Source organism: Falco peregrinus, chromosome 2 (assembly GCF_023634155.1).
Source record: "Falco peregrinus isolate bFalPer1 chromosome 2, bFalPer1.pri, whole genome shotgun sequence".
In the NCBI taxonomy this organism is placed as follows: domain Eukaryota; kingdom Metazoa; phylum Chordata; class Aves; order Falconiformes; family Falconidae; genus Falco; species Falco peregrinus.
Window position 1 is genome coordinate 100,037,298 of NC_073722.1, and position 15,621 is coordinate 100,052,918.

General features: G+C 49.7%; 1 protein-coding gene across 1 annotated transcript in view; it reads right to left on the reverse strand.

Moving 5' to 3' along the window:
- Positions 1-6,467, reverse strand: part of KIAA1671 (KIAA1671 ortholog) — an 87,261-nt gene extending 80,794 nt beyond the window's left edge. The window contains exon 1 of the mRNA XM_055795039.1: positions 6,319-6,467. The gene's annotated coding sequence lies outside the window, so the exon portion shown is untranslated. The remainder of the gene's footprint in view (positions 1-6,318) is intronic.
- Between the last annotated feature and the right edge of the window lie 9,154 nt (positions 6,468-15,621).

Below are 15,621 nucleotides of genomic sequence, written 5' to 3' on the forward strand. Positions count from 1 at the left end.
ACGCTGAAATACTGGCAGCTTTTTGACTATTAGAAACTATGAAGGGTAAAATTGTTTTAAACTACTAGAATTAAAGAAAAATAACAAAACAAAAAGATTAGCATCTTCACTTCTTCACCTCTTCTTCAATGTGCCAATCCCATGTATTTTAGATTTAAACCACAAAATGCAGCTAATTTATTTTTCTTCTATTTTTGCCATCTATCTCATCTGCACCCAAGTGCCGCTTCTGCGGCAAAGTTAAAGTTGTCTATTCCTGGCCTGGCCTAGCTCAAAGAGCACACACGCTTCCCAGCAATGCCAGAGCTCTGCAGACTCCACTGCCGAACTGTAACTGGGTCAAGCCGGTGGCTGGAGTTAACAGGCCACTCTGCTCACAGCAATTCTCTCCCCAGCCCCCAACCAAATTAAAGGGGTATTCTGACCTGGAAAAAAACCACTTGGATCTCCTTGTTACTCCACATTGAAGTTTACACCAGTTATGTAAAATAAGTAAGAATTGCACCAAAGCTAGAGCCATTCGTACGCTGCATACATACACTCTTCGAAGAAACTGTGGGAATGCACATGCACGTTTTTTCCCTCTAAGTGAAAACTGTGCAGATAACCAAACCTTCAGCAGCTGAATTGTTATCTTTCTCTACTTGTTACAGCAGGCTAATGACCATCCTGACTCATAATTACTACAATAGTAAGAAGCTTTCAGTTCTACTCCTGCAAGACCAACACTTATCTTCTTTCAGGCATGCAACAGCTTTATTATAGGCCAAAACTGAAAGTTTTGGCACTTAATTCCGATAAGAACTTTTAATGAATGGCTCTGTAAGCAGCTTTAAAAAAGCCCAGATTCCTCCCCACCACCCCCCGCCCCAATGTTTAAGTGCATGTTCATAGGACATGACTCTAAAACAAAAACAAGCAATGTTTTGGATAATAAACCTCTGTAGTCCTAGACTGCTCAGACTGCACCACAACCACACAAGCCTAAGAAAAAATTAATTTCCTCTCCTCAAGCATGTTTTGTAGAAATGAAGAGTATAAAAAAAAAATCGACTCCCATTGTTTCAAGGTAATTGTAAGGTACTCAGGAATTGTGAAAACATGTAACCAACAATCGCCTATTTATACAGATGCATTGAAAAATAACCCCAGCTTGGAAAGCTGTTTGAAGGCTTCCTTGTCTGCAGAGGTTCCAGCATTACATATTCTCAGAACAAACCAAAGACAGTGTAAAGCAACAAAATAGGCCACCTTTGTTTAAGAAAAGGATCTCAAGATTAAGCTGTTTACAGCTAGATTATTTATGCCTAGGCCTGAAGAAAATCATCACCCAGTAGACCTACATATATCCCTTTCTGATCAGACATTCAGGTCATACTAGCATAAATTGATATCCATTCATGAGAAAAAAAAGGAAACATTACTAATTTTTTTTTTTAGCCAATAGCTGCAAAACGTTAGAATAGTCGTCCTACTGAATTCAGTGTGTTTTGCCAAAACTCAGTACCCAGGTTTTCTTAAGAATTTGGTTTTCCTGTCACTTAACAGAACCTAAGATATGGAAACTCCACTGTGCATAAAACCACTTCACCCACAGAAGCCCATTGAAGGCAAACAGTAATTGACTTGCAATGTTTTTCATTTCTTACTTTTTTTAAAAGTATTACTAGAACACAGCTTCAAAAGAAAGGCCAGAGTTCAGACAGAAGTTTACATATGCCCTTCAAACTTACTGAAAGCCAATCAAGGAAAAGAAAGCAGACAACTTTCATCTCCTTCAACAAGTGCAGCATCTCCTCAGAAGCAGCTCTTCACAGTCATGTCTCACTGGAAGCATGTATACAGGCAATCCAACAGCAAATTCACGTTCATTATTAGGAGAAGTCTGTACATTCAACTGCATAGGTGAATCTAGTTTATCAAGCATGATGTCTTTCAGTTAAACTATTACATCTACTAGGTCCATGGTCGTTCAGAAGGTTGTGGTTAGGATTCAAGACTAGTTTGCCACAGAGGGAATCCCACAGCTCTCCTGACCCCATTATTCCAGCCTCTTTGGCTGCAAACCCAAGACAACCACGCGGCTGTTTATACCACAAAGGCTACCTCTGCAACCAGGGGAGTCTCCATTTAAATAGCTTTCAGAGGCAAAAGCAAAATGTTTGTGGCTTCTTCCATATGATGTCTTTGAGTGATTCCTACACAGAGAACAAAAAACACACCTAACACATTGCAACATTCTCAGATTCTAGTCACCTTTGTGCATCAAACACGAAGTAGTGATACAGATTGTGCTCACAGCATCACTGAAAGCTTCATGCCTGGGCTTGCAGGATTAAGTAGTTTACTTCAGTCTTGGTTTTACAAACAGCTCAGTGAATACAGTATGATCTCCTATTCCATGAATGTCTCTTTAAAGTATTGAATAGACATAATATTTTCCTCCCAAAAGCTACCTGCTACTTGAGAATTGAACAAGGAGTCCCAAAAGGCTGTGCCTGCATCAAGAAATAAATTAATAACATAAACTAGCAGAAAACCTAAGACACTGAATACCTCCCTACAACCAACAGCATTGTGTACATCTCCCAAGCTACAAAAGTGAAAGAAAGACTTCCAACTAGCATTATTCATATCCTCTTGCAGCAAGACATCCTCTAAGCAGAAATAGCTTAAAAATAAGAAAAGAATAGTGACATTACATGTTACTGGATGCAGAACATTAAAAACTTGCATTTAGACATGCACATACACACACACCTCTTTTACTAGTGAAATTTTTAAATAACTACACAGCATGACAAACTCATTTGTCAAAGGAAACTTCCCCCGCCTAGTGACCAGCACCAAGTTATCAACTTTTTATGTACTATCAATTTCAGAAAACATACCAAGTCTTAGACAAAGATCTTAACATATGAGACTCCTCAATAACAAACCAGTACAACTTTTAAATACATGAGCAGCCAAAATTAGGAGGAGAAGTAGTTTTCTGCAACCACAACCATACTGTGTCCCTAACTGACACGCTTAAGAGTAATCCTCTCAAATATGATCCCGAGTCCTGTGCTCCTGATCTGCAGAGTATTCCCCACAAGCACTGTGGTCTATACTGAAATTGTCAAAACTATGGAAAGTTTTCTTACTACTATTTAAAAAAATCAAGGACAGGAGAAAAATCACCAGGAGTTCTATCAACTTGATTCTGACGATACTTGGAAAACCCGCCAGAAGACAGAAAACTCCACGACCAAAGATCAAAGACTAATCCCAAGGAAAAGACTAGGCAGCAAATGCAGCAACACATTCTTCACCAAGGAGAGCAAGCTCACTTTTTACTTTACAATAACCAAAACACTCTGAGAAGGGAGGCGTTGAGACTGGTTTCAAAATTATCTAGTAGCCAGAGAAACAGAAGCAATGAATGGAGCAGAGTCCAGGGCAACACCCAAGCAAAATCACAGAGCCCCGTGAAGCAGCCCAGGAAGTATAATACCTGAGCTCTCCCTCTACCTTCCACCTGGGACCTGCTGGTCAGGACTCACTTCTTTCATGTGTGGTCTAAATTTTACCTTCAGTCCATGGAGCAGTAAGGGCCAGCAAACTTTTCAAACATAGAGCTTAGAGTCTGAATTTCTTTCTTTCAATAAAATTTATTTCCAAGTTGTAACTGGGTTTTTTTTTTTCCTGTGGGAGAGATCAGGCACACAGTATATTACTACTTTCAGAGGTGTCTGCAGACACACCCTTGCTCAAGTAGCATCCAAGGTGACAGTGCTACACCTGGTTGGAAACAGTATTAAAAACTTTTTTTTAAAATAAACACACAACACAATCATCACTACACATAACTCCCAGACTGGCAATGATCAGAGGTAATGAGTTTTTTAATCATCAGACATTAACATTTTCTTAATACATTGGTATCTAGATAGTTAAAAGCCCAGGTAGATGGGTACTCTGCCCTTTCTCCTCTGGCCGTTAAGACAGGCAGCCTCTAGAACCACAGGCGAGTACAAACCTTGGATTAGTGACATTCACATTGTTTACTACCATATATAAAATGAAATAGTAAAAAATGACAAATACAAGTATCTAAATTAGAAGACAGTCCTAGATTTTGACTTCTTAAAGGAACTTTCCATGACATTCTAAAGTCACTTTGTTCTATGTCTTATATATATTGGAAAAAAAAACATTTAGTTCAGAATTAGTTCAGAGCATCGTCTGAAAAAGAAGAGACTAAAGTTTACAAGTACATCTTCAAAACTATACACCTATCAAAAGTGATTTACATCTTCTATTTAAACAGGATTCCTACATCTTTAATTACTCTAAAGCAGAAAGGCTTTATAGATTTACTTGCTAATAAATACCTTTGACATTTTTTTTACAGAAAAAGGCATAGCATACAGTGAAGAAAATCCTACCAAAAAGTTTATAAATTCTTGAAAGATTTTTTGGAAGAAGTCTTTACCTGGATTAAGCTGCCAGGCACTTCATTTGCATTTCTGCCACACATTGTCTGCTTCCCTACCTCACCCTAAAAGCATCACAGGAAAAGAGAGAAAAACAGGGGTCCTTAAAAAGATGCAAAGCCTTCTAATTTACGGAAGGGAGACAAGGACAAGAAAAAGAAAATACAAACAACCTTCAATTCTGGCAAAAAGTACCTCTGAAGCAGCTAAACTACTTCACAGTTGCCCTGGAAACATAGTTTACCTCTTCAGCCTACCATGAAAATTGCCTGCAATTACCACAATGGAATAAAGCATCAGTTTTGACAAAATATCAATTGCTATATGCTGCAATTTAATGCAGTACCAGTATTTTATGATGAGCAATACTTCATCTTGAATAGAATTATATTACTAGCCACTGAAGAACCAAATCTGTAGGTATAATAAAAGGTTACGATAGCTCATAATGGTATAGAAGACCTCTGCCATCTGCCAAGTGTGATTTCCTTTAATCCCATTCCTCACACACAAATCAAAATCACACGGATTACGCCACAGAAATAGAAGTCAAGTCAATACCTGAATCCGCAAGATTAACCTCCTACCTTGAGACGGGAGAAATGCAAGAACAGTAAAAATGCTGCAAAGAGACTAAGGAAGATAAAGCCTTTTACATGACTCGATGCAATACCACACAGGAAATACAATGATTTCACAGATTAGCTTCACCCTTTCAGAATCCCGATTTTGCTCCCTCCCAAATCCAAGCGCAGAACTCCATGCAAATTCAGGCAATCGGGAACTGACCTTCAGTGTGATCTTTTGGATCAACTGTTTCTACCCATAAACGGAGCTCCTCATCCCTCCATCCACACACAAATCACATTTGGAGTTCAGAAGAAAAATGGACAAATGAGTTGCATAACAGAAGACAGCAATACAAATCTGTCCACCCAAATGTCAGAGACGCTTCTAAAATAAAAACATACAGACATGCACGGGCTGAAATGCCAACGAAGGTATGTGTAACTGCAATTAAAAAGAACCAGCGTGATGGCACTTAAAACTTAACTCTAGAGAGCAGATACATTTCCGAAGAGATCAAGGCATGAGGGAGTCACCACATACCGCGCTTCTGAACGCCCGTGTCCCTTCTGCAGGCTGCTGTCAACCCAAGCAGCAGTCGGAACTGCTGTAAACTCTTAAGGGGAGGGGAAGGGGGGTGTGGGGGGGTGTTGGAGCATCTTTATTTGGCCGTTTAAGAATGCCAAGCACATTATCATCACTAATCCTGAGGGGAACAGATAATTGCAGCGCTTACAAAAGTCATCTTGGATTACAAAATAAGGCTCTAACCTGCAGTGTTCGCCAGCAGAGCATTACACCCATGAGCCATCAAAATCACCACGAGAAGTACCTGCAGCCGCCCCCCCGACACCGAGCCGGGAGCACCCAGGGCTCCTCCTTTGTGCCTCGGGGCGCAGCACGGGCACACGAGGACCCAACTTCTCCCCGCGCCCTTGGCTCTGACGCAGTGAAAAACCAGCCGCCCGGCGAGCCCAGCGCCACCGGGACGGACCGCGGGACCCCCCCGCAGGCCGAGCCCCGGGCTGCGCTGCCCCCCGGCTCCCCGTGTGCGCCCCCCGCCGGGAACCGCCAGCCGCAGGAGGGGCAGCGCCGCCCCGGCCCCCCTCCGCTTCCCCACAGCCGGCTCGGAGGGCGGCCCGGGCCGCCGCTCCCCTCAGGGCGAGAGAGCCGGACCCGCCCGGTGCCTCAGCGGGCCGGGCCGCCTTTGTCCCGCCGCCCCCAGCGCGGTCCCACGCCCCGGCACTCACCGGGACCCACCGCCGGCACTTACCCTCACCGGGAACGGGAGGGGGAGGCGCACCGGCTCGTCTCTCAGGGGTGCCGGCGCGGGACGGCGCCGGCTCGGCCGCAACGGGGAAGTTGCTAACTAAGTTTGAGCGCGGTGGAGCCCAGCGGCCTGCCCGGCTGAGGTGATCGGCGGCCGGGCACGGCCAGACACCCCCACCCGGGGGCGGGGCGGAGCGGGGGCCGCCCCCTCCACGCTCCCCGGGACGAGGGGCTGCCGGGGGCAGCGGGCGGGCCGCGGCGGAGAGGGGAGGGCCGCGCCAGGCCGCCCCGCCCCGGCCCCGCCGCTTGCCGGGCTGCGGGCGCTGCCGGCCCCGCCGCGCCGCAGGGGGGGGCCCGGCCCTTCGCCCCGGTGCCAGGAGCCGCCGGGCGCGGCGCGCGCGCAGCCCGGCCCGACCCCGCGGGAAGCGCCTCTGCTGTTGCCATGGCGACCGCGCGGCTCCGCCGGGGTGGGCGGGGCCTCCCGCGCACCGCCCGGTGCCCCTCACAGGCGGCTCCTCCCCTTCCCTCCCTCCACCTGCTCCCCGGTGGGCACGGGCGCGGATTCGCGTCCCGGCTGCGGCCCCCGCCGCCGTCCCCTGAAGGAGAAGGCCGCGATGAGGACAGCCGCCCCTCAGCGCGCCGCCGCCCTGCTTCCTTACCCTCCGGACGGCACGACCCCCCGCCCCTACGCCCAACCTCCCGCAGCCCCCCGGCACCTCTCGTTCCCCCCGTGCGGGTGCCGGTGGGAGGCGCCCCGGGCACGGCAGCCCTTCCGACTGAGCTTTGTGCCGCCATGGTTCGGGCCCTCTGCCTGGGGCAGCAGCGAGGGACACTGTGAGAGCCTCCCCGTTCCCCCTGTCAGACCGGTGGCCGCAGCCTTTGCAGGGTGGACAAATGGTGGCCTGGAAGGTACAGGGGCCCATCCAGGGAACATGCCTCCTCAGACTGGGGTGTGTTTCTCCTCAGACTGGGGTGCGTTTCTCTCCAGACTGGGGCACATTTCTCCTCAGACCAAGGAACGTTTCTCCCCAGACTGGGGCACATTTCTCCTCAGACCAGGGAGCGTTTCTCCTCAGCTTCCCCCCCCACCCTTCTCAAAAGTCACTAAATCTGCTTGCGGGCCCCTCGGTGGCCCGTCCACAGCCTCCAAGACTGTGCCACAGCTGTAGCAATTCAGATGTTCCAAATGCTGCTTTTCCTCATTACAAAAGGTGTGGTTGTGTGACAAAGGAGTCCAAAGTCAGCTTCTGAGGCAGGGCCGGTGCAGAGGCTGGTGACTCGCGACAGGCGGGCAGTGAGCGAAAGGAGGGCCTGGCAGAACCGCAGTGGGTACGACAGCAGCAGGCCCGAGGGCTCATGCTGTGCAGCACAGGGGAGAGGGCAGTGCCACACATCCTCACCCCAGCTCTCAGCAGCACCTTGAAAGGTCAGGCAGCAGGTCCCGTGTCCCTGCCACCAGTGGGGAACTTGCTATTCTAACATTAACCAGCCCTCGAGGGAGGGAGACAATTCAGATCCCACCTCCTTTGCAGATGTTGGGGGTCCTGAGCAAATCAAGCTGATTGATCTCTCTGTGACGCATTCCCAAACTGCACAAGGGAGGTGGCATTTCTTGGCAAGCCTTAGCTATATGGGTGCACAGTAGCTGCCTCTTAGCAGGTGCATGGATGGGTTTCAGGGCAAAAGCACCCAGCTCTGCATCAGCTGCAGGAATAAAGCAGCATGCCTCACCTCCTCTGTCCCCACCCTTGTTGTACACGCCCACATGCCATTTAAATTAAGATCCCTTTCCCACAGACACCCCCCCTGCTCCCAAATCAGGATAATATATGTGTTTTCCCCACCTTAGCAATCCTTTTATCTTCACCACACAAGCAAACACAAAGGGATCCCAATTCCATGATTCATTTGCCTTTCTCGTCTCCAGAAACCAAGACATAACCCATCCCCTCATTCATCCACCCCCCTCAGCACCCTTCCCCAGCAAACTAGCAGCTGCAACCTCTGCACCAGCACCCACTCTGCAGCTCAGGCTGTTGCTGGTGACTGGTACCTGCCCATATGGAAAAGGCTGATCCGTGGCTTAGATCAGTGCCCCTGCAAAGAGGGTGTTACTGCACACCTCTTTGAAGTGGTTCTTGTTCCACCCATGGCTTGGGAACCCCTGCTCTAGTACGTGGGGCATTCAGCAAGTAATACCAAACAATGAAATCGTCTGATCAGTTATTCAGGAGCCACTCTAATGGCAGCACCCTCCACTAAAACACCTACATGCGGCGACATAGCCAGAGATGAGAGAACTGGCCAAGCCGGGCTCTGGAGGGTATGTAGCCTCTGGGAGGCTGCATTCAAATAGACGACTTCAAGAAGAGCAGATGCATTCCCAAGAAGCTGCTGCCTTGTTTCCCACTGTCTGAGGAGGAACCTCAGCGTGTGCCTCTGCAAATGCCCAGGGAGATGAGACCTGTGAGCTTCAAAGTAGCCACAAAAACTCTTGATGCTTCAAGCCCCGGCAGGCCAGAGGCAGCAGCTGCACCTGTGGGATTGCAGAGCTGCAGGGTAGATCCAGTGCCGCAGAGCAGGCCTGGTCTCGACAAGCCTCCAGTGCAAAGCTGCAGGGGCCGTATCCTCACCCTCAGTCAGACCCTGCTGCCCCGGGGACACCCTGACTGCGTGGAAAAGGGAACGGCTGTAGTAGCGTGGGTTCAGCGCAGAGCGGGAAACCGTGGGACCTGCAGTGCTGCTGCGGGGAGCCGGGTACCCCACCGGTGGTCACACTCAGCCCTTGCAGCCCAGCTCTGGCACCAGGCAGGAGAACCACCACCCCATCGCCACCCAACTGCTGCAGCTCCTTGGGCAAGTACAGGACCTAGCGCCTGGCACACAGCCCTGGCTCCAGGAAGGGTTTCTTCCCCCGTGCTCTCTCCCTGCCTGAGACCCCACATGAACCTTGCTACTGCTGTGTTTATTAGCCAGTATGGGACTATAGTTAACTGCAATCTAGGGGCAGAGTTAAACGCAGAGTTCTGTTCTATCACCTCATGTATATAAATTAGAGCTGTAATTCCACCCTGCGGTGTGGATGGCAATAGCAAACAGACACTGCTAGACCCATCTCACACAGACATTTGAGCTTTGAACCTTTGGTTTATGATTTCACCAGAACCATCAGTGCGATGATGTGCAAGCAATAGAAAGTGAAAAAGTGCTTGTACTTGGGAAAAAATGACAGGTCCCTTTATCTATGAGAAGTCTCCATTTTTTAAACACAAACATTCTTTGCCATCAAACTGACAAAAGGCTCTGCCAGGCTGATGCACCAGTTTACCAGCAGCTCCACTTCTCAGATCGGTAATGCCAATGTTTCTCCTCTCTATCATACAACTAACTTCCAGGGTGGGACCTTTTCAGAATTAAACTAAAAATTGTGTAAAACAGTGAAAACCAGCAAATGTTTCATGTACCGGCAGGGCTGCTCGGGTGATCTGGTTCCTCTCGCATAGTCTGTCAGTGCCCTATAGTGGAGAAATGGGTTAATTGCATACGCCACATGGAGCGACTGCCAAACCTCTGTTACACTCCCGCAAACCCGAGGTCAGGCCACAGGAGCCGGTGGGGAGATCCCAGGCAAACACCATCACCGCTGCACAACAGCAGCTGCCTTGGGCCTCCACGGGGCCGAAAGTCTGCTCCTGCATCAGCTCTGCCATAACGGCAGCCAGACTCTGCCCAAAGTCACTGGGTGCAAGGGCAAGGTTCCCTCCTTTGTTCTAGCCATTAACAATCTCCATCCATCTCCTCCTGCTGAGCAAGTTGCTCCTGTTATGAAGAGGTGGAGATGTATGCAAAAACACTTCATCTGGATCTGGGGAACAAGCCTCTGCTCTTTTCAGGTCCACATGGGTTTGAAAAGCTCTGGTCCTGAGCAGTGAAGCACTTCCATGTCCTATCTTGCAATCCTCTGTGAAGTTAGTGCTCCTGTGAAAGCCAAAACTATCAGTGAAGGTTCAGGATGAGGCCCTAGGAGGAACTAGCCAGCAGGTCCCTGTGCTTCTCGGGCATTAAGTACTGCAGGAAGGTGCTCCACTGCTGACTACAGATAATCTGCAAAAAGGAAGGCAGAAAATCCTTCTACTCCCCATCACCATCATGGTAACAGTCCTTAAAAGCTCCTTCCCCACCTCTTTATGTTCATCCACCACGAAAATCAGTGCAGAGCTACACAGAGAACGGCAAGTGCCTGGCTCAGAGCACAGCAGAGGCCATAGCCCTGGCCTTTCCTGATAAAAGCCCCACTGGCCACAGGACTCCCCATTGCTTCCTTTCCCACCCCCAAGTTTGACTCCTGATTTAAACAGGAGCAGGGCTGGGAGAAGGAATGCAGGAGAGGGAGTCCTGGTGTAAGGGGAAGGGTCTGTAAAACACAGTCCCGTGTCAGCTGGCTCACTTTGGCCATCACTCATGGCCTTGCAAAGGTTGAGCTCTGTCAGGGTGCTAAGCAGCCCTGGCTGCAGGCCCGGAAAGGGCATCACCCATCCAGTGGGTGCACAGTGCTTGCAGGATTATCCCACAATATATACAAAATACTTCTTCCTCCAGAAAGGCAAAATTCAAGGAGGCAGGGGTAGTCAAACCTCAGCTGCTGAAAGCAGCTATAGCCAGAAATCCTGACAAAACCCCAAGGATAACTGGGCATCACATTTGTATGTATAATGCTGTTCAGTAGGAAGGAGTTGTTAAGATTGAACTGTAGTGGAGGTTTTATTGCATCAGAGTGAAAAACTGGTGGGTGTGGAATTTTTGCCAATTATGTAATCTCTGGCAGTTTTGCCTCCAATGGTTTGGGGGAGCACACAGCACCCATCCTGGTGGGAGGCCTGCCCTGTGCTATCAGCAAAGAGCACATGGTCAGATGTGTGGGGACTGTGGGGAGAACAAAGGGAAGCAGATTTCCTGGGAGTCTGTTTTTGTTTTCCCAAGCAGAAGAGTGACTCAGATTTCAGCTCGCACTCCTGTAACTCAGCCAACAACAACATGTTGTTAGTCAAAGTGATAAAGGCAAGTATCTTTGTTCCATTTGCTGAACTCATAAAAGCTCAAACTTGTCCACCCAACAGCCAACTCAGTCACTAAACCAGAGACCACGGGCTGAACCCTGAGCACCCTCACAGTGACAACAGCATCTTGCTCCCAAACAGCCTCCCTGAACTGCTGGGCGCTACTCAGAAAATACCCTTCTGTCTAAACCAGCACAGATGACCTCAGTTTGTGCATTAACATAGTTGAGAGCTTTCTGATAAATATCATGAACGCTTACATGTCATTGTAATGCAGCTGCTAAGTGTTGCAGAAATGCTTTCATTTGAGAAATGCTCCAGGAAAAAGCACTCTACTGCCTTGTGCTTAAGAAATGGCTCAACACATCCCAGCTCTTTTGCCTCCTCTATCTGAGCTTGTTTTTCATGGCTTTGAGGTACATCCACAGCTCATTGGAAATACCACAGCACAAATTGCTCCACCACAGCCACCACACAAAAATCTAGCAAAAGCAGACGCCAAATCCCAGCCTGGCAAAGCCTGTCCCTGTTGTCCAGACCTCCGTCTCTTGATACTGCTGGGCAAGCTGAGGAGCCAACGCTGTTGCTACTGTCTGTACTAGTGTACCTTACCCTGGCATCAGGGTAAGTTAGTGGCGCCTGTGCAAACCATGCTGTACTGGTTGGTGCAAACTGGGGCTCTCCAAAGCCTAGGTATTGCTACATCCAGTTGTGGGTGAGCCTTTGTATAATAGCTTTATTTTCCTTCAAAAAAAGGCACCTCTGAAGTACATGTTAGAACACCTTAACAAGTCAGATGTAGCTAGAGGTGTTAACAGGACAGAGGAGACCTTAATAGAAGTACATGTTTAGACTAGAAGTACTTTGTTTGCACTGAGATTTAACATGTTCATTCATGCATGTTAACAAAGCCCTATAAATACGCCTGGTCCTTCCCAGCGCTGCAGCCATGGCCGAGGCGCTGCACAGGTGCCATGTATGGCAGCACTGTGGGGAGGGTGCACTAGGACAAATGCTTGCAGCCACACTGCTGGGCTTACCAACACAGCCTCTCGGTTGCCCCCTCACCCTCCTTCCGCCACAGCCTTGGGCTGCCCTGGGCATGTGCCGCCACATAAAACTGGTTTGTCAGCCGCAGTATCACGAAGGCTGCCTAAGGGCTCAGACTCATGCAACAGAGAATCAAAATAGATCACGGAAAAAACTGGGGCTGCCACCACCCCTCCCACTCCCCGAGGAGCTGCCACCCTCCAACTCCAGCGGATGGTGAACCATCTCCTGGTCTCCTGAAGTGCCCTTGTTTGCAGCCCAGTGCACAACGTCGGGAACAGTTTTTCTTCCGGCACCAGATAGGAAGCTGCCACCAGTCAAGAGCTGCTTTGCAGGCTGTTGTCTCCTCCAGTGCACGGAGGTGGCATTACTGATGGAAATTTCAGTGGCTGTACCAACGTAAGTGCACTTCAAAGCACAAGCTCAGGATAACTGCTTTTATGAGAAAGTATCCAGAGTTAAAAATTAATGAAATCCACTTTTAGGATCATTTACTTTCCTCCATCTAAACAGCAAGATTTTTGCTGGTCTCTCCACACCATGAATGCAGAGCATTTCTACTTTCGCACACTGGGGACCTGGCCTCTAGTGATTAGATTGCCAATTAATATCAGGTAATTAATACATTCACAAGGGCTGGTTGAATCCCACCGACATTTTGCAAACTGTGCATGTTTGGGGAGTGTCTTCATCAGCCCTTTGAAGTTCTTAACTTGCTCCCTGGCAATCAATTAGCCTGCACTAAAAACTGGTGCTGTGCCATTAGAGCAAACGTGCCCCAAGAAGCAAACATATTAAGGATTAATTAAATACCAGGTTTTATTTAATTAAGCCTCTTCTCGTAAGTATGCAGAAGCAGGAATCTGGAGCTAGTATCCAATCTTGCTTTCACTCCCATTTTTAGAAATGCATTTAAACTTGATTGGTGCTGTTTAAAAAAGACATTCAGGCTGATGCAAATCTGTACTGCCTTCCCAGTGCCAGCCCAGGGACAGACAAGCACATCATTAAAGGGTGGCTGATGGCACCAAGCACTTCCAGGGTCAACATTCACTTCCCAGAGAGTGCTGCAAGCCCACCCAAAGACCTTCTGGACTCTATAGGGATGACAAGTGCCAGCCCGGAGCACTGGCAGGGACCCATGAGTGGCTCATCCTCCCACTCTCCTCTCATCCTCCTTGATTTTTAATGAAAAACTTGTCAGGTTTCCTTAAACTCCTGTTACCCGCTTACCTGCAATAAGAAAGGCACTGCAGCCTGTCATATCACCACCAGTTTAAAGGTCTAGACATAGATCCAGGAAACATGAGGCAAGCTAACAAGATCAAGTCCAAGGTCATTTTATGCGCTATTACAGAGAGTGCTCCCTCGCCTTCTGCACACCCTGTCTGTGTTAGCAGAGGATTATATGCAGATACAAAAAATCACTACTGTGTCCTGGCTTGGGGCTGCCCTCGCACCAGGGCCCTCTGTCACCTCTCCATCAGCTGGACATTGGTGCAATTCACTCACTCCATGCAGCAGCCAAGGATCTGGCCCAGCTGTTCCTTAGAAATTGGCAACTTTTTTCTCCTCCTGCTCTGTTTCACCTTAACAGTCATGAGTTTAAGTTCACACTACCAGGGGAGTTATGGCAAGAGGAAGGATGGAGGTGACAGTATCAGTGGGCTGAAGAGCAGCAGGCAGCAGAGGCAAGGAGGTGTTACTGCCTGGCTGCACACAGCATCTGCCCAGGGAGGGACAGGGTCAGGCAGCAAAGCCGTGTGCTGGCTGAACAGACGCAGCCAAGAGATGCAACTGGGGAAAGCAAAGACCACGATGCAGGTCAAAACAAGCATTGCAAAAGGGCAAGAAGGGAGAAGTGCAAAAAGGACACAGAGCAACAGCAAGGTCCTGGGGAGAGGAGGGACTCAACAAAAGCAAAGGAGAGCTCTGAAAGCTGGAAGCGATGTGAAAATACAAACCTCCAAAACACAGTTGTAATATCATCCCTCTGGCTGCTGAGATTCCTGTGCTGCGTGCCTCTCACCTGGCTGCCTCTGCCTCTGGGATCCCAGGACCCAGCCCTCAGCGATGCAGAGCAAAGCTGTTCTCTGCCTCCTGTGAAGGAACAGACTAGCTCTGGAATGGGACTGGGTGGACATGGAGCTGCCACGATGTCTGAGTTTGAGAAAGGGCAATCACAGGCGAGTTCCGGGTGGTGGGACGCAGACAGCTGCAGTTTCTCAGCACTGGGTTGTGTTTCCCCAGCCCGGCTGCAACCCCCAGCTCCCCCCAGCCAGCCATGCTGCCACTTGCTCCGTGCCCCAGGTCCCCAGCTGCGGAGCAGGGCTGGGCTGTGGCAGAGCATGCGCTGGCCCGGTGCAGACCTTTCCCAGCACTCCTCCAACCCCTCCGATTTATTAGCACAGCGCTCCAACCTCCCCCTCAGGCCCAGCTCATTTCAGCTCCTCCATCCCACATGCTGTGATTCTCAGGGTCTTGGTGAATCTTGGCCTTGGCCCCAAACGAATCACTGGGCTAGCAAGCAAGTGGAGCTGACTGCAGCCCTGTGTGCTGGGACGGGCACGCAGATGACCGTGGTGCAGCTGGTCACGCGCCAGCACAACCAGGGGCCTGGAAACAGCCAGGAGCCTCTCACCATTCACCTGGGAATGAAGGAGCAGCAGCTCTGCCCTGCTCCATCTGCCCTGCTGGAGGCCAGCCTAACGGGATGCTGAGGAGCATCTTGCCTTGCTCACGTGTAGCTCCCAGCAGACTGCTGCACAGCCCGTCCAAGATGGCACTCTCCTTGGAGATATTTTGGGAAGGAAACGCTTGGCCAAGACACGCACGACCCCCAGCACCACGTGGAGCCTGGCATCACCCACACGGGCAGAGACCTGGAGCTCTGGCGAACAGCAGCAGGCAGCCAGGCTTCTCAGCACATCCCCAGAGCTGTTACCCATCCCACTCCCCACAGCCACACTGGGACTCCCTGCACAAGTCAGCCTGCAGCCCAGGAGCCTTTTCACCTCTCCCCCGCCAGACTCTGGCGCTGAGGGACCTTTACCAAAATGCCCGCAGGTCTCCAGCCAAGCTGCCTGTGCCCCAGCTGCAGCTGCTGCCCGTGGAGCTGCCCACGCCACAGCTCCACAGCACCCTGGGGAACAAACCCAGCACACCTCCGCCTGCCCTGTGACAACCTCCTCCATGGCTGC